This window comes from Aythya ferina (genome assembly GCF_964211825.1).
Source record: "Aythya ferina genome assembly, chromosome: 2".
Taxonomy (NCBI): Eukaryota; Metazoa; Chordata; class Aves; order Anseriformes; family Anatidae; genus Aythya; species Aythya ferina.
Window position 1 is genome coordinate 85,572,925 of NC_140297.1, and position 18,744 is coordinate 85,591,668.

At 45.2% G+C, this 18,744-nt stretch overlaps 1 long non-coding RNA gene across 1 annotated transcript; it reads left to right on the top strand.

Moving 5' to 3' along the window:
• The first annotated feature begins 1,659 nt into the window (after nucleotides 1-1,659).
• On the top strand, nucleotides 1,660-13,710 carry LOC311431299. Its single transcript, XR_014689334.1, has 6 exons — nucleotides 1,660-1,822; nucleotides 3,419-3,553; nucleotides 3,819-3,962; nucleotides 4,894-4,930; nucleotides 5,619-5,783; nucleotides 13,099-13,710. It is a non-coding gene; the product is annotated as an uncharacterized lncRNA (long non-coding RNA).
• Nucleotides 13,711-18,744: the final 5,034 nt, after the last annotated feature.

The window sequence follows — 18,744 nt, forward strand, 5'->3', positions numbered from 1 at the left end:
AACTGAATTCCAAATAAAGCAAGAACTGTACATATTTTATTCTCAATGAAAATAGTCTGTGTAGTAGATCTGAGTGGTAGGCTGAAGGAAGGTGTTTGTTTGTTTTGGTATTCTTTATTGTTGTTGTTCTGTTGTATTGACTTAAATTTTGACAATTTGCCTATGAATGCTGAAGTACAAGGCAATGCATAGTAACTTAAAGTCACTATGTACATTACATGCTTAGGTAAGAAAACAGAGCTAATTGTGACACATTTTCATGTTAATAATTACCAGTAAGAACAGATAATGCTTGATATATTTTGTGCAAAAATTTTGCTGAGTATGACCTAAGTATCTGTGGCAAGATCAATAGTGGTAATATTCTATCTGATGCTGGCAACCTGTGATTGAATGACACTCAAACCTATAATGTTACTTTTTGAAGATGGATGTTATTTGGAAATAAATAGAGACAGATGTTAAAGAGAAGAAGAAGAAAAAAATGAGGTAAAAGATGAAAGAAAAGTAGCCGTGGAAAGTATGTGAAGATTTTAAATGATAGTTCTTGTAGCAATGAAATGAATTGTAAAGCAAACAGAATTTCAGAGTGTGGTATATCTGGTAGGTAAGATAAATGATAAGGAAACAGGAGTGGAATAACACCAAGTCTGTATCATTTGAAAGTAAATCTTGCAGCTCAGTGCCTATATGCTGTAGTACATGCTTTTTACCATTAAGGGATCCTATATAAATCCATTTGTAGCATATCTATTTTTGTGTCACTGTCTCAACCTGACAAACACTTCCCATTGAAGTATTTGAGTATCATAAAAAGAAATGATGGATTGTTTACAGAGACATAGTTATTCTGTAATTATTGATAATTCTGTAGCTGGAAGGTCTTCAAGCAGTTAATGTTCTTGGATTGCTTTTCTTTAAATGTGAGATCAGTAATTGTGAAGGTGTTTCTAAAATCAGAGGTTTTGATGTAGTATATCACCTCATGCTTTAGTCTTATGGTAAACGGCTTATTGGAGAAATGAGCTGCTTAGGAAACCTTGGCATTAACAACAATGACCTGAGGCTATGCATACACATATTTGCAAAAAATCTATTTCAACCGTGTTCCAAGTTCTTGCCTACTTATCTATGTTTTTAGCAATTGATTTCCCATGAAGAAGTGAAAGCACATTGACATTGAACAAAATCATATTTTACCAACTGTGGTCTAATCTATTATATAACAAAAAGTCTCTGTTTTGATGTCGTTACAGTTAAGCAGAGGATTTTGCTGGCTAGAATTAAGTTGTCATGTAAACACAACAATTGGAAGAAAATTGTTGACTTCCTTGCTGCAGAAAAATCAATGAATATATTTTAAAATGTATTGAAGATTAAATATCAGGTCTCACACTAGATTTCTTTAAATTTTGTCAAGTTTAAATTTGTACTTTTTCAAAAAGTATGTCAAGCCTTGGGAAAATTGAGTGGGATAGTCTTTGTACAGAATATGGTTCACATTATTATGAAGGTGGGAAAAAAAAGACCCATATTTTTTCCCCCCTAATATGATGGAAACTTTTCACAGTATCTTCTAAATAATGCAAATTCTGCAGTAGTTGTTTTCTTAATGTTTGAAGATTAACTTTGTTGTAACCAGATTTTTTTTTTTCTTTTAGTAGTATTTTGGGACATGAGTTTTTACAGTGAGAAATGGCATCTGTTTTGCAGAAAACTGGATGTCTGAAGACAATCATATCTGCATTAATATTCTGTATTTTCAAGCAATCATCAGAAAGCTGGAAGCATGTTTAATCTTTGCATGGAAAAATGCCTATAGGTAAATAAAGACCTAACTGTATGAGTTTATTGGAAAAGTGAATAGAGGTCATTATCCGAGTTCAGTAATCTGCCCATAATGTGTATGAATATTGAATATGTTCAATGTATTTCAAAAGTTTGAGATTAAAGGTTACTTTTTGGTACTTCAGGCAGGTGAATGCAATTCAAAAAAGCCTTTATAAGTATTCAGATGATTACCGAGATATTGCTATGTCTAGTAATTTGTCATTTGAGAGAAGAGTAATGAGTTCTTAATTTAAAAAATAATTACTATTCATGCATCTTGAATTTAATTGTGTAAGTAGAGAAGATATACTGAAATTCTTATGCTGAAATTTCAAGTATGGGAAGGGAAAATATTTAAATACTTCCATCATTTATTTATTTATTTATTTATTTATTTATTTATTTTCAGAATTTGTCCTAGAAATAGTTCAATAAAAATAACAGTGTTTCTTATGCATTCACAGTTGTTTTTACCTGTCCTTGAGAGTTGGCAGTTCTTTGGGCATTGTAAACTCTAGACGTACTTGCAGAAAAATGTCTGAAGAACAGGGAAGTGCCCAAGAAGTGTCTGAAGTGCAGGGAAGTGTCCTTCTGTAGATGTCAGCATCCAAGGAGATTTTACAGTAGCTGTAAATCTTTCATTTTTTTTTCTGACCACTGTAAGAAATCTGAGTAGCATATCCAACACAACTTACATTTATTAGCAGTTATTTCTTTGGCACATATTGGTACATAATGTGTTTGTGGTGCTGGTCCTGTCAGTATTCTCTGTGGAAACCTCTTTGGTCAATTTTAAATCTGCTTGCAGTTTCTGCTGGGTACTCTTTAATATCACCTTGTTACTACCAGATTTGAGAACAGGAGCACTGTGGGATACTGGGCTTATGTGTAGCATTAAATGCTCTCTTGCTTATGTTTAGACAAGCATCTTTCCAAGTTCATTTTGGTATATGTTAAATGTGCTTCACTTAATCTCACATACTCCCTTAAGCTTTATACTTTGTCAAGGGCTTAGAAAAGACAGAATTACTCCTCACCTGAGAATTGTATTTGAACAGCTTTGGGGTGATGAGAATACCCCAGGTCCCACTGATTTCAGCTGAAACAGTAAAAAAAAAAAAAAAAAAAAAAAAAAAAAAAACAAAACTCAGGCTTAAATCTGACGTATTATACAAATTTTAAATTCCTATTGGAATCTGGGTCAGGGTTAATTCGAGTAGTAAAGGGAGACCAACTGTCTTAGCAGACAAACCTTCAAGCCTAATAAAAACATTCAGGGGTATCTGAAAAACTTTCATTTATGAAAACAAAACCTGTTCCTTCAATTTAAGACTGTTCCATGAAATGTACAAGAGGCAAACTTTGATCAGTTATGAGCAAGTTGTGATGATGGAAGTCTTTCAGTGGGTTATGTATTTGCAATTTTATTTATTTATTTATTTATTTTTTGTTAAGATGGATTTTCTAACCATCATTTCACATGTGTTTTATTAAATTCCAGGTATTTGGAATTCAACTGCAAAGTTTCTGACCTTCCTTTCTTATATGTTTCTTCACTGTTTTACTAGTTGTTTCTCTTATGTTACAGATTTTGCCTTTTATTAAGAGGAATCTATCTTTGCCAGTCAGTAACTGAGAAGCCAGTTGTAGCCAGAGGGCAGTGTCTGTTTGCCAGAACTTGAAGTCACTGATAAGACTCTGCTGTGACCAGCACTGAATTTGAGTGAGTCAGCCCTGAAGATTACCATAAGTCTTTATATATTTTTTCTAGTTTCATTGCTCTTTGGTGTATTGTCTTGTGTTAAGCAAAGTGATTCAGATGTTAGCAGGAGCTCTACCCCAACTCAGCTAGTGCTCTTTCTTCTGAGGATTTTCATGGAGAAGGGAAAGGTTCTTGAAATGCTTTGCAGTTGAAAGTTTGCTGTTGAAATACTGCTAGGCTTTCGTTTTAAACTTAAAGTGCTCTTGTTGTGTTGTCTTTGTTAAAGGTCTGCAGAAGTATTTACCAGTGATTGTTGCCATGAGACAAATCAGATACACTCAGCTCTCTGAACTACAGTTAACTGTTTAGGATTGGAGAGTGACAGGATCCTTGCTGGCATCACTGAATCTCTGAGCTTATCTGTTTCATGGTAATTAATACAACACTTTCCATTTAGTTTCCTGTCAGTGCAGTTCCATTGCCTCAGGCTTCTTTGCCTTGCTGCTCGGTGTTGAAAGCAGTTGCAGCCCAGCCCACAGCTTTCTCCCTGGACTTTTCTGATCACTATGAGTTTGTAGGAGAGGAAGGGGACTGCAGAAAATTCAGTATTCCTGAACTGGTGAAAAGAGGTTAAATTTGTACCTGGGGTGGAAGCTCATTTGTTTCATTTACCTTCTGTATTTCCCATATTCTCATTTTGCTTACAAGCAGCATTTTTTTGAAGGAACAGGGCCTCGTTCCTTTCTTCATACATTGCCCTTCCTAGTGCCCTTTTAATCCTACCGATTCTTTATAGCATATGGCTGTGTCCCAGTGATTTCTGTTCCTACCTATTTTTGTACTCTTTACTTTGGTTCTAAATCTTGGACTTTCAAAATTCCGTATTGGTTTCTGCAAAGCATTTATATTTTCATCTAAAAATCTCCCTCAAATATTTTCCACACCTACTACTGTGTCTGTGGAGACCATTAAATGGTTCCCTCAGGTGTCTGTAGAGCTCACATTTCTTGGTCATGTTTCCTTCAAGGGAGATTATGAAACAGATAGGAATTTGTTTCTCAAGTCCCTGTATATTTCAAAATCATACCATCAGATATACTACTCTGACATCCACTCTTGCAAGCTACATCAGGAGCTGCCATTGTCACTGACACCATGAACTAGATTCTGAGAAACATGTTAACATACTGGGGCTGCAGGTATAAACTATAAGGTTACATGAAGAGAATGTAACTTAAAATCTTCTAAATTTCTCTAGAGGTTATGTCTGTTCTGACATTTATCATATGTGGTTTCAGACTGGTATTATGTTTCTTCTAAAGTTTCACAAAAGGTTTTTCATCTTTCTTTTCCCAAAATAGCCCTGTGAATATGGAGATATGGGAAGACCTAGACAAGGTAAGACATTCCTGAAGTTTTTACTCTTAGAGAATTTAAAAGCAGAGAATCACTGAATGGTTTGGGTTGGAAGGGGCCTTAAAGATCATTCAGTTCCACCTCCCTGCCATAGGCAGGGACACCTCCCACCAGACCAGGTTGTCCAAAACCCCATCCAGCCTGGCCTTGAACACCTCCAGGGATGGGGCAGCCTGTGCCAGTGCCTCACCACCCTCTGAGTGAAGAATTTCCTCCTTATATCTAAAATAAATCTCCCTTCTTTTAGTTAACACCATTCCCCCTTGTCCTGTCACTACACTCCCTGACACAAGAGTCCTTCCCCAGCTTTCCTGTAGCCCCCTATAAGATCTCCCCAGGGCCTTCTCTTCTCCAGGCTGAACAACCCCAACTCTCTCAGCCTGTCTTTGCAGGAAAGGTGCTCCAGCCCCTTGATCAACCTTGTGACCCTCCTCTGGACTAGTTCTAATACATCCATGTCCTTCTTGTGCTGCGTGCCCCAGAGCTGAATGCAGTGCTCCAGGCAGGGTCTCACAAGTGCAGACCAGAGGGGGAGAATCACCTCCCTTGCCCTTCTGGCCACACTTCTTTTTATGTAGCCCAGGATATGGTTGGCTTTCTGGGCTGCGAGCACACATTGCTGGCTCACATTGAGCTTCTCATCAAACAACACCCTTACGCTTCTCCTCAGGGCTGCTCTCAATCCACCCGTCCTCTATTTGTCCTTGGGATTGCCCCGACCCAGATGTGGCACTTTGCTCTTGGATTTGTTTGAAAAGATAAGCTTTTGACTTGAGCAGTGAAAGATTGGATCATTGTACCACCACATTGCACACTGTGAAAACAATGTCTTTCAGTAAGTGCTAATAGCTCTTACGCAATAATTTACTAGTGGCATAATATAAAGGCAGCATGCATAGCTTTTCACTTAAATTAACAAATAGAATCCCTTTTTTTTTTTTTTATCATATTTTTGCATTATTTTAAAAATGTCCATTATTTAAACCTTGTACTACGTTCCAGATTTCCTATAGTTCTTCCATTTCTGAAGAGACAGTGCTAAGCTAGGTTATGTAAGTATATGAATTTGATTGTATGCTGTATAATTACTCTGCCTACTTGAATATGATTCTTATCTGAGTTCAGTGTTATCTTTCTGTTGTTTGTCTCTGTATTGGTTTGAACTTAGTGTGTATTAGGTCAAGCTAGATAAATCGATATGTGAAAGGCATACAATTAATTGTTTTCCACAACAGTCTTGACGTGGAACATGGCCTCTGTATTGAGCAGCACGTTCTGCCAGCTAATAGATCAGAGGAATTGCTATCAGCCATCATGCAGGTATCAGAATACAATCCACTACCTTCGACGAATGTGTTTTCTGGCATCTGCTGTTTTTTTTGGTTTGTTTATAGTAGATTTGATTGGCTTATGCTTCACAACAGTAGTTAACTTTATAAAAAGAAAGTTCTTATATAAGACAATCTGACAGTTCTGAAGACTGAAGAAAATTAAATTTTTGAAACAACAACAAAAAACTTTCCCAAATCACAGTTAACCCCCATGGGCAAATATTGGGTTTCTGTTACTGTCCCTGTGGTGACAGTGTGATCACAACCTGCAGTATTTCACCTTAGTTTCTTTAGAAACCCCTGTTAGCTCTGCCAGGATATCCTCAAACAGCCCTGAAATTATGAAAGTGCTTTCTCTAACACCAGGCACAGTGCACTCTCCAGGAAGTCTGTACACACGCAGACCGACTGCCTGCTCAAAACTGCAGCAGTTCAGGTCTCCGGGTGCAGGGAGTGCCTGAGCCTGTTGCTACTGCCTGTGGGGGCCAGAGAGACTGCCTGCGTGAGGTGCGAGCAGGTGGACGACCTGGTCTGCCTGGTGGCAGAACTCAAGAAGGAGGTCAAGACCTTGAGGGATATCAGGGAGTGTGAGCGAGAGATAGACTTGTGGAGTGACTCCCTGTGTGGCCTGAAGGACAGGCACCGGGGTGAGACACCCCAAATGGGGGTGGACCCCCTGCCCTGTTGCTGTCGGGCAGAGGCAGGGGACCTAGGAGTTGAGGAGGAATGGAGACAGGTCCCTGCTTGACATCGCAGGCGATGCCGCCCGCCTTCCCAGGTGCCCTTACACAACAGGTTTGAGGCCCCCGAGCTTGAGAGACCGGTAGCTGAGGAAGAGGTAGCAAGTGTACCCAGGAGGATGCCTAGGGCGGGGAGGTCAACTCCACGCCTCAGGACTGCCTCCACCAGGACAGAAAGAAGGGTGATTGTTGTGGGCGACTCCCTTCTCAGGGGAACAGAGGCCCTATTTGTCGGCCTGACCCTACCCGTAGGGAAGTCTGCTGCCTCCCTGGGGCCAGGGTCAGGGACATTGCCAGGAAGCTTCCCAACCTGGTTCGCCCCTCTGACTATTGTCCTCTTTTAATAGTCCAGGCTGGCAGTGATGACATTGAAGAGAGAAGCCTAAAGACCATCAAATGGGACTTTAGGGGACTGGGACGGTTAGTGGATGGAGTGGGAATACAGGTGGTGTTTTCGTCTATCCCTACGGTGGCAGGGAGGGGTACAGAGAGGACACGGAAAGCCCACACAATAAACATGTGGCTCAGAGGCTGGTGCCAGCACAGAAATTTTGTTTTTTTTTGACCATGGGGCGCTTTACTCGGCACCCGGCCTGATGGCCACAGACGGGTCCCTATCTCTAAGGGGAAAACGGATCCTGGGCCAGGAGCTGGTGGGGCTCATTGAGAGGGCTTTAAACTAGGTAAGAAGGGGGACGGGGCTGAAACAAGGCTTGTTAGAGCTGTGCCAGGGGTAACAATGGCAAGGCTGGGAGAGAAGGCAATGGCCCAACTGAAATGCATCTACACCAATGCACGCAGCATGGGTAACAAACAGGAGGAGCTGGAAGCCATCATGCGGCAGGCAGGCTCCGGCTTGGTTGCCATCACGGAGACGTGGTGGGACCACTCTCATGACTGGAGTGCTGCAATGCCTGGCTATAAGCTCTTCAGAAGGGACAGGCAGCACAGAAGGGGTGGTGGTGTGGCTCTCTATATTAGAGAATCTTTCGATGTTGTGGCACTCAAGGCTGGGAATGACAAGGTTGAGTCCCTGTGGGTTAGGATCAGCAGAAAGGCCAATGAGGGAAGCATCCTGGTGGGGTCTGTTATAGACCACAGAACCAGGATGAGGAGACGGATGAGAAATTCTACAGGCAGCTGACAAAAGTTGCGAAATCGTCAGCGGTTGTTCTTGTGAGGGACTTCAACTTCCCATATATATCCTGGAAGCACAACACAGCCCAGAGAAATCAGTCTATGAGGTTTATGGAGAGCATGGAAGATAGCTTCCAGACGCAGCTGGTTAGTGAGCCTACCAGGGGAGGTGCCCTGCTAGACCTTCTCTTCACAAACAGAGAAGGACTGGTGGGAGATGTGGTGGTCAGAAGCTGACCAGGGCAGAGTGACCACGAAATTGTAGAGTTCTCCATCCTTGGAGAAGCCAGGAAGGGGACCAGTAAAACCGCTGTATTGGACTTCTGGAGGGCTGACTTTGAGCTGCTCAGGACACTGGTTGGTAGAGTCCCTTGGGAGGCGGTTCTGAAGGGCAGAGGGGTCCAGGAAGGCTGGGCGCTCTTCAAGAAGGAAATCTTAATGGCGCAGGAGTGGTCTGTCCCCACGTGCCCAAAGATGAGCCGGCGGGGAAGAAGACCAGCCTGGCTCAACAGAGGGTTTCAGCTTGAGCTTAGGAGGAAAAAGAGGGTTTACAATCTTTGGAAAAGAGGGCGGGCCACACGGGAGGACTATAAGGATGTTGCGAGGCAGTGCAGGGACAAAACCAGAAAGGCCAAAGCTCATCTGGAGCTCAATCTGGCTACTGCCATCAAAGACAACAAAAAACGTTTTTACAAATACATTAATGCAAAACGGAGGACTAAGGAGAATCTCCAGCCTTTACTGGATGCGGGGGGGAACTTAGTTACAAAAGATGAGGAAAAGGCAGAGGTGCTTAATGCCTTCTTTGCCTCAGTCTTTGGTGGCAAAACCAGTCGCTCTCTGGATACCCAGTACCCTGAGCTGTTGGAAGGGGATGGGGAGCAGGATGTGGCCCTCACTATCCATGAGGAAAAGGTTGGTGACCTGGTACGGCACTTGGATGTACGCAAGTCGATGGGGCCGGATGGGATCCACCCGAGGATACTGAGAGAACTGGCAGAGGAGCTGGCCAAGCCACTGTCCATCATTTATCAGCAGTCCTGGCTATCTTCGGAGGTCCCAGTCGACTGGCGGCTAGCAAACGTGACGCCCATCTACAAGAAGGGCCAGAGGGCAGACCCGGGAAACTATAGGCCTGTCTGACCTCAGTGCCAGGGAAGCTCATGGAGCAGATCCTCCTGAGAGTCATCACGCAGCACTTGCAGGGCAAGCAGGCGATCAGGCCCAGTCAGCATGGGTTTATGAAAAGCAGATCCTGCTTGACGAACCTGATCTCCTTCTATGACAAAGTGACGCGCTGGGTGGATGAGGGAAAGGCTGTGGATGTGGTCTACCTTGACTTCAGCAAGGCTTTTGACACCATCTCCCACAGCATTCTCCTCAAGAAACTGACTGCTCTTGGCTTGGACTGGCGTACGCTTTGTTGGGTTAAAAACTGGCTGGATAGCCGGGCCCAAAGAGTCGTGGTGAATGGAGCCAAGTCCAGTTGGAGGCCAGTCACTAGTGGCGTTCCCCAGGGCTCGGTACTGGGGCCGGTCCTCTTTAATATCGTCATCAATGATCTGGATGAGGAGATCGAGTGCACCCTCAGTAAGTCTGCAGATGACACCACTTGCATTCTCAAGGTCAGTTAGGGCTTTTGGCATGTGCAATGCCCTTTTACATTTTTCTTGGGAATTAACATAGAGGTGTTTTATGACATCAGGTGACTCTGAACTCAGTTTTATATTCTGTACATTTCTAAGTGCATCTGCTTGCCTGTTCTGCTATTGGGTAACAAAACAAGTGTCTGTGTTAGTTGTTTGTGCTGAATTATCAACTATAAATTTGATAGCACTAAATAACACCATTGGTGCTGTAAAATTAGCACTAGAATATAGAATTAATGCCAAATTCTTTGTTGAGAACATGGCTATTTAAATCATATGTTGTCCACATTCTCCCATGTATTTGCAAGCTCCCATTCTTTTATGTTCGGTGCTACATTTGCAAGGTTATATATGCAATAATTTACCTGAAACCTTTAGTTTAGATTGCCACTTATAATGGCACAAACAATGACCAGTGACCAGACTAATACTAGTTGTGATTGTGCTATGTGACTGTAGTGATTCTGTGTGATTACTGCTTTACTTTCAGCAAGTTGTCATGTATTTCATATAGATCAATATTATTTTATTGTGGATTACTACTCAAGTGTGTCAATTTTTTAAAAAACTGATACAAAGATAAATACTCTCACAGCTCAAATAGTATTCCAATCCAATTACTGTCCTGAATACAAATATCAGAAAGAAATCGTGCTTTATGCAGCAAAGGGAACAGAAAACCTGGTATGTTAGATGTGAAACATAATGTGGCACAATGATACCTGTAAAGTGGAGATCTTTGCCACCGTTAGTTTATTCAATGAAATGTTTCCTCCACTTCTGAGCTATCTCAAGAGATCATAAAACTAATGAGCAATCCAGGGCACTTATTAACATGCTGACATGAAAGATGGAGAATATGGTGGAAAGGGAAGATCAAGGTCTATGTAGAACCTCATAAGCTTTCAGGAGATTTTATTTAGTCTGTTGCTACAGAACTTCACAGAATCACAGAATCACAGAATTTCCTAGGTTGGAAGAGACCTCAAGGTCATCGAGTCCAACCTCCAACCTAACGCTAACAGCCCTCCACTAAACCATATCCCTAAGCTCTACATCTAAGCGTCTTTTGAAGACTTCCAGGGATGATGACTCCACCACTTCCCTGGGCAGCCTGTTCCAGTGCCTCACAACCCTTTCAGTGAAGAAGTTCTTCCTAACATCTAACCTAAAACTCCCCTGGCTCAACTTAAACCCATTCCCCCTCGTCCTGTCACCAGGCACGTGGGAGAACAGGCCAACCCCCACCTCGCTACAGCCTCCCTTGAGGTACCTAAAAAGAGCGATAAGGTCACCCCTGAGCCTCCTCTTCTCCAGGCTGAACAAGCCCAGCTCCCTCAGCCGCTCCTCGTAGGACTTGTTCTCCAGGCCCCTCACCAGCTTCGTCGCCCTTCTCTGCACCCGCTCAAGCACCTCGATGTCCTTCTTTTAGCGAGGGGCCCAAAACTGAACACAGTACTCGAGGTGCGGCCTCACCAGAGCTGAGTACAGGGGGACGATCACCTCCCTAGCCCTGCTGGTCACGCTGTTCCTAATACAAGCCAGGATGCCGTTGGCCTTCTTGGCCACCTGAGCACACTGCTGGCTCATATTCAGCCAACTATCAACCATCACTCCCAGGTCCTTCTCTGCCTGGCAGCTTTCCAACCATTCCTCTCCCAGCCTGTAGCTCTGCTTGGGGTTATTGCGCCCCAGGTGCAGGACCCGGCACTTGGCCTTGTTAAACTTCATGCAGTTGAGCTCAGCCCATCGGTGCAGCCTATCCAGATCCTCCTGCAGAGCTTTCCTACCCTCAAGCAGATCGACACACGCACCTAACTTGGTGTCATCTGCGAACTTACTGAGGGTGCACTCGATGCCCTCGTCCAGATCATCGATGAAGATATTAAAGAGGACCGGCCCCAGCACCAAGCCCTGGGGGACGCCACTAGTGACTGGCCTCCAACTGGACTTGGCTCCATTCACCACGACTCTTTGGGCCCGGCTATCCAGCCAGTTTCTAACCCAACGAAGCGTGCGCCAGTCCAAGCCAAGAGCAGCCAGTTTCTTGAGGAGAATGCTGTGGGAAACAGTGTCAAAAGCCTTGCTGAAGTCAAGGTAGACCACATCCACAGCCTTTCCCTCATCCACCCAGCGCGTCACTCTGTCATAGAAGGAGATCAGGTTCGTCAGGCATGACCTGCCTTTCATAAATCCATGCTGACTGGGCCTGATCGCCTGCTTCCCCTTCAAGTGCTGCATGATGACTCTCAGGAGGATCTGCTCCATGAGCTTTCCTGGCACTGAGGTCAAACTGACAGGCCTGTAGTTTCCCGGGTCTGCCCTCCGGCCCTTCTTGTAGATGGGCGTCACGTTTGCTAGCCGCCAGTCGATTGGGACCTCCCCCGATAGCCAGGTCTGTTGATAAATGATGGACAGTGGCTTGGCCAGCTCCTCTGCCAGTTCCCTCAGTACCCTTGGGTGGATCCCATCCGGCCCCATCGACTTGTGCACATCTAAGTGCCGTAGCAGGTCACCAACCAGTTCTTCATGGATAATGGATAACTTGCTGTGTAGTAGTCCAAAGAAACAGCTTGTATCTGGAAATCTTTAATGGCAGCATTAGCTTTACCTTCCAGCTATGGGGAAAAAATGTATTCATAATTATTACAAGATGATAATGCATTTTGACCTTTCTTAGTGTATTCACTCTCCAGCAGAAGACATCAGATTCATTTTGATGAAAATAATTTCTTCAAAATAGATAGGACATATAAATAATAGCAAAAAGCAAAAAAAAAAAAAAAAAAAAAGGCAAAAAAAAAAAAAGCAGTAAAGAGAATTTATTTATATACATTCACTTCTTGCTTGTCTCTATTTACCTGTAATGACATGTTTTCAAATACCAGACATGCTGTTGGCAGTGAATAAGTTAAAAGGTGTTTGTCCATCTATCTGTAGTTAAGAGGTTCTAGAAATAGCGCAAAGGATTTTTTTTTTTTTTTTTTGTGCTATTCCAGGAGAGAAAACAGGACATATGTTCTTTCAGAGGTTTGACTGACTCAAAGGACTGATGATTCTTTTTATATAGAGAAAACCAGGAAATGGCATGGATTTGTTGATCCATAGCTGAAACCTCCACTCCTCAAATAGGAAAAGCATTGATTTTCTGTTACGCTAGTATTAAGGTCTCTTTATTTTCTGAGTTTAAAAACCTTAACCAAATCACATCCATGTAATTGTGAGAATGGATGTGTTTTATTCAATTAATTTATTTGCTTGATGTATGCTACCAATCATTTTCATGTTACCAGGAACACAGAAATGCCATTTGGTTTTGAGAAAGGAAAACAAGTGAAGAGGAACTACCTTATCTCCAAACTCAACATATAAGTCTTGAAGAAACTTCTTATGGGAAAAGGATTTAGGGTGTTACTTTATTTTTGTTTGATCACTGAACTGAGTGAGAGAAGAAAACTCACCCTGTAGGATTTTTCTTTGGATGTCTCAGTCCCACCTTGGGATCTGAATTCTAGCTACAATATCTAATTACAGTATTACCCCCCACTTTCCTTTGACTCCCTGTTTCTCATTTGTTCAAAAATGTTACAGTTCTGTTAATTTGTAAATTGCAGCTGAAATGGAAGTTCGGTTTGAGATGTATTGATCAAACTGCATAGGGGAAATACTCATTTTTTTTCCTCTGCACCCTGCTGTTTTTGCATGCAGTGGTTAAACACTGACTAAATTCCTCTGAGGCTGCAGGAATCCCAAATGCTTCTCTTCTCTGAATGGAGATTCAAGACAAGCCTACATCCTTTCTATCAAGCTGCTCAGTCCAACTTTTAAAAGCTTTGGGTATCTGAATAAAGTACAAGAAACAGCTGGAGACTGCAGAATAAAAAGAGGTGTCTGGTATGGAGCAAGATATTTAGATCTAATCTATACAGTTTTTACCAGCAAAGTCTACTGGCTGTAGACACAGCTCACATTTGCCAAAAGATACTTTTTCCATATCGTTCAAGCGACTAAGTTGCTTGCCTAAATAGACCATAAAGAAGTGGCTGGCTATACCGAAAAGCAGGGGAACTTTGAAGTGCTCCTCTTCCTTGCCAATTTCTTTGGATCCATGTGATTTATTTCCTTCCCTTAAATCTTTCAGCGGAGAAGAAAGGGCCAGATATGTATATTCAGGTCTTAGCCTGACATGGAATTAAGGACTATATAAATAAATATACAGAGAAACACACATGCACACATATATGCGTTTTACATGGGTACCTATGTGTCAGTGTGTATTGGATTTACATGGCAAAGGCTTGATAGCAGGGGGGCTGCAGGGGTGGCCTCTGGGAGCAGAGCCCAGCAGCTGCCCCATGTCAGATCAGAGCCAGCTCCCGCCGGCTCCAAAAGGGACCTGCTGCTGGCTGGAGCTGAGACAGGGAGAGATCCCATTGGGCCTCTGGAAGAGCAGATTTAAGAGATGGGGAAAAAAAAACGTTGTGTGACAACAGCTGGGAGAGAGAAGAGTGAGAAGCAGCCCTGCAGCCCCCAAGGTCACTGCAGCAGGAGGGCAGGAGGTGCTCCAGGCAGGCAGCAGCAGTTCCCCTGCGGGCTGTGCAGGGAGAGGCCCCCGGTGGAGCAGGCTGTCCCCCTGCAGCCCATGGGTCCCCCATGGAGCAGATCTCCACGCTGCAGCCCCCCCGTGGGTGGAGGAGCCCCCGGTGGAGCAGGTGGATGTGGCCTGGAGGAGGCTGCGGCCCGTGGAGAGGCCCCGCAGGAGCAGGCCCCGGGCCAGAGCTGCAGCCCATGGAGAGGAGCCCCCGCAGGAGCAGGGGGTCTGGGGGGAGCTGCCGCCCAGCCGTGGGGGACCCGTGCTGGAGCAGTTTGCTCCTGGGGAATGGATGGATGGACCCCGTGGGACGGAGCCATGTGGGAGCAGTTCATGAAGAGCTGCTGCCTGTGGGCAGCCCCTGCAGACTCAGTTTGGGAAGGACGGCATCACAGAATCACAGAATGTGAGGGATTGGAAGGGGCCTTGAAAGACCATCTAGTCCAGTCTCCCTACCAGAGCAGGAACACCTAAAATCATGTCACATAGGAACACATCCAGGTGGGTTTTGAATGTCTCCAGAGAAGGAGACTCCACAGCTGCCCTGGGCAGCCTGTTCCAGTGCTCTGTCACCCTCACCATAAAAAAGTTTTGTGTCATGGTTAAGCAGAACCTCCTATGTTCCAGCTTGCACTCATTGCCCCTTGTCCTGTCACTGGATGTCACCAAGAAGAGCCTGGCTTCATCCTCCTGACACTCAGCCTTTACATATTTATAAACATTAATAAGGTCACCCCTCAGTCTCCTCTTCTCCAAGCTAGAGACCCAGATCCCTCAGCCTTTCCTCGTAAGGGAGATGCTCCACTCCCTTAATCAGCCTCGTGGCTCTGCACTGGACTCTCTCAAGCAGTTCCCTGTCTTCTTGAACTGAGGGGCCCAGAACTGGACGCAATATTCTAGCTGTGGTCTCACCAGGGCAGAGCAGAGGGGGAGGAGAACCTCTCTCAGCCTACTAAGCACACCCCTTCTGATACACCCCAGGATGCCATTGGCCTTCTTGGCCACAAGGGCACCCTGCTGGCTCACGGACATCCGACTGTCCACCAGGACCCCCAGGTCCCTCTCCCCTTCACTGCTCTTCAGCAGGACAGTCCCCAACTTTTACTGGTGTCTGGGGTTGTTCTTGCCTAGATGCAGGACTCTACTCTTGCCCTTGTTATATTTCATTAAGTTTCTCCCTGCCCAATTCTCCAACCTGTCGAGGTCCTGCTGGATGGCAGCACAGCCTTCGGGCATGTCAGCCACTCCTCCCAGCTGAGTGTCATCAGCAAACTTGCTGATGGTGCACTCCATTCCCTCATCCAAGTTATCTATGAATATAGTGAACAACACTGGTCCCAGTACTGACCCTTGAGGGACTCCACTAGATAAAGGACTCCAACTCCACTCCGTCCCATTGACCACAACCCTCTGGCTTCTTCCCTTCAGACAGCTAACAGTCCATCTCACTACCCGATTGTCCAGACCACACTGCCCCAGTTTAGCTGTGAGGATGCTGTGGGAGATGGTGTCAAAGGCTTTACTGAAATCAAGATACACCACGTCCACTGCCTTTGCATCATCTATCCACCTGGTTACATGCTCATAAAAGGCTATCAGGTTGGTGTCAAGCATGACTTTCCCTTGGTGAAGCCATGCTGACTGCCCTTAATGACCCTCTCATCCTTGATATGACTAGAGGCAACACCAAGGAGAAATTGTTCCATCACCTTACCAGGGATGGAGGTGAGGCTAACCAGTATGTAGTTAACCGGGTCCTCCTTCTTGCCCTCTTTGAAGACCAGAATGACATTTGCTTTCCTCCAGTCCTCAGGCACCTCTCCCATTCCCCACGACTTACCAAAGACGATGGAGAGTGGCCTAGCAATGACTTCTGCCAGCTCCCTCAGAACCCGTGGATGCATCCCATCAAGACCCATGGACTTACGGATGTCCAGCTTGCTTTATCAGTCCTTAACCCAGCCCTCATCAACCAAGGCAAACTCCTCCTTTATTCTGACTTCCTCTGGGGCCACAGGGGCACAAGTCTCTTCAGGACAGCCTCTGGCATTACAGACAGGGACAAAGAAGGCATTCAGTAACTCTGCCTTCTCTTTATCTTCTGTCACCAGGGCACCCACCTTATTCATTAGTGGGCCTACATTGCCTCTACTGTTAGTTTTATCTGCAGTGTATTTGAAGAAGCCCTTCCTGTTGTCCTTGACCCTTCTATGGAGGCCTTAGCTTTCGTAGTTGCCTCCCTACATCCTCTGACAACAGCCTTATATGATGTGTAGCCTCTCCTCTTCCACTTGAGTTTGCCCAGTAGTTCCCTGTTTAACCATCCAGGTCTCCTGGCTCTCTTTCCTGATTTCCTACCTGTTGGGATGCTCTGTTCTTAGGCTCAGAAGAAGCAGTCCTTGAATGCTAACCAGCTATCTTGGGCCCCTTTTCCTTCCTTTGTCCCATGGGATTTCCCCTAGCAAATAGCTTGAAAAGGCCAAAGTCAGCCCTACTGAAGTCCAGGGTTGCAGATCTGCTTGGTACTCTGTTCCTGCCACATGAGAGCCTAAAGTCCACCATCTTGCGTGCGCTGCAACCAAGGCTGCCCTCAACCTTCACCGCTTCAGCCAGCCCCTCCTTGTTAGTGAGGACAAGATCCAGCAGCACTCCTCTCCTAGTTGGCACATCCACCAGTTGCATCAGGAAGTTATCATGAATACACTGAAGGAACCTCCTGGACTGTGAATGGCTGGCTGAGTAGGCCTTCCAGAAAATGTCAGGGTAGTTGAAATCCCCACAACAACCAGGGCCTGTGATCGCGAGGCTGCTGTCAGCTGCCTGTAAAAGGCCTCGTCAACTTCCTCGTCTGGATCTGGCGGCCTGTAATAGACACCCACAACAGTATTCCCCATGCCAGCCTGCTCCTTAATCCTCACCCACAGACTCTCAACTCGCTCCTCATCCACCCCAGACAGTACTCAATACAACGTAGTCGCTCTTTCATGTAAAGAGCAACTCTGCCACCTCGCCCTGCTGGCCTCTCTTTCCTGAGAAGGACATACCCATCCACGACCACATTCCAGTCGTGAGGTGTCCCACCATGTCTCTGTAATTGCCACTGGATCGTAGTCTCCCGACTGAACATGGATTTCTAACTCCTCCTGCTTACTCCCCATGCTCCCTGCATTGGTGTACAGGCACTTCAGGGAGCAAGCTGATGTCACCCTAGGGGGTGGGAGGTCTCCCAGTCTTCATCACTGCTAGGTCAGTGATGCAGAGATGTAGCGGTGCAAGCCCAGCTACAACCATGTCCCCCTTTGGATCTAGTTGAAAGCTTTCTTAATGAGCCCTGCTAGTTCCTGTCCCAGAATCTTTTTGCTCCTGTGAGATAAACCTCTCCTGCATCTTACTGTCAGGCCTGGTGTCTTATAAAATCAGCCATTTCCCAAGAACCCAAAGCCCTGCCTGTAGCACCAGTCACAGAGCCATTTATGGACTGGATCCTTCTATTCCATCTCACGTCATCACCCCATAATGGAAAGAGCAAAGAGAAAATGATTTGTGCCCCAGACTCTCATCAACTGTCCCAAGGCCTTGAAATCTTTCTTCATTCCCCTCAGACTACGGGAAGCAGCGTCCTCCCCATCTATCTGGAAGATCAGTAGAGAGCATCCTGTGGGAGGGACCTCACGTGGAGCAGGGGCAGGTTTCTGAGCACTAGAAAGAGGCAAGCATTGGGACCATCTTCAGGACAGGTAAATCAGAGGGTCCAAGAAGCAACAAGCTGACCAGCCTCCCCTCCTTATCTGGGAAGCCTAGGGGCTACATCTGCCTGAAGATCCCTGAGTGGCATACCAAGGGCAAGGTGACCTCTGGGAACATCCAACCTTGTTCAGTCAAGTTCAGGTGTCCCCCAGGACAGAGACTGTGCTGCCTATCTGGACACCTCTTCTATCTGAGCACCCTTGTGGGGACAATCTTTTTCTTTTATCCATGGGGATGTCTCCATCGGCAAGTGTGGCCATGGGGGTGTTTGCCTTTCCACTGAGAAGTCTCAGGCTTCATCTTCTCTACACTCTCCCAGTAGGCAGCTGTAGGCAGCAGTCGGGTCCACCCCTGAGCCTTCTCTCCTTAATGCTGACCCAAGGAGCTCCCTCAGCCTGCCCTTGTACGCCGTGTGCCCCGGGCCCAGGCTGTCTTGAATGCCCTGGGCTGGGCACACTACACTACACACACTGCACGCACATCAGTATCTTTCCTCTACTGGGAACACCAGAAGGGGATGTGGGAGTCCAGACACAGTCACTAAATTGTCCCCAAAGAAGAGAGGAAACTGGTTTTCTGTTATTTTTATTACTATATATAT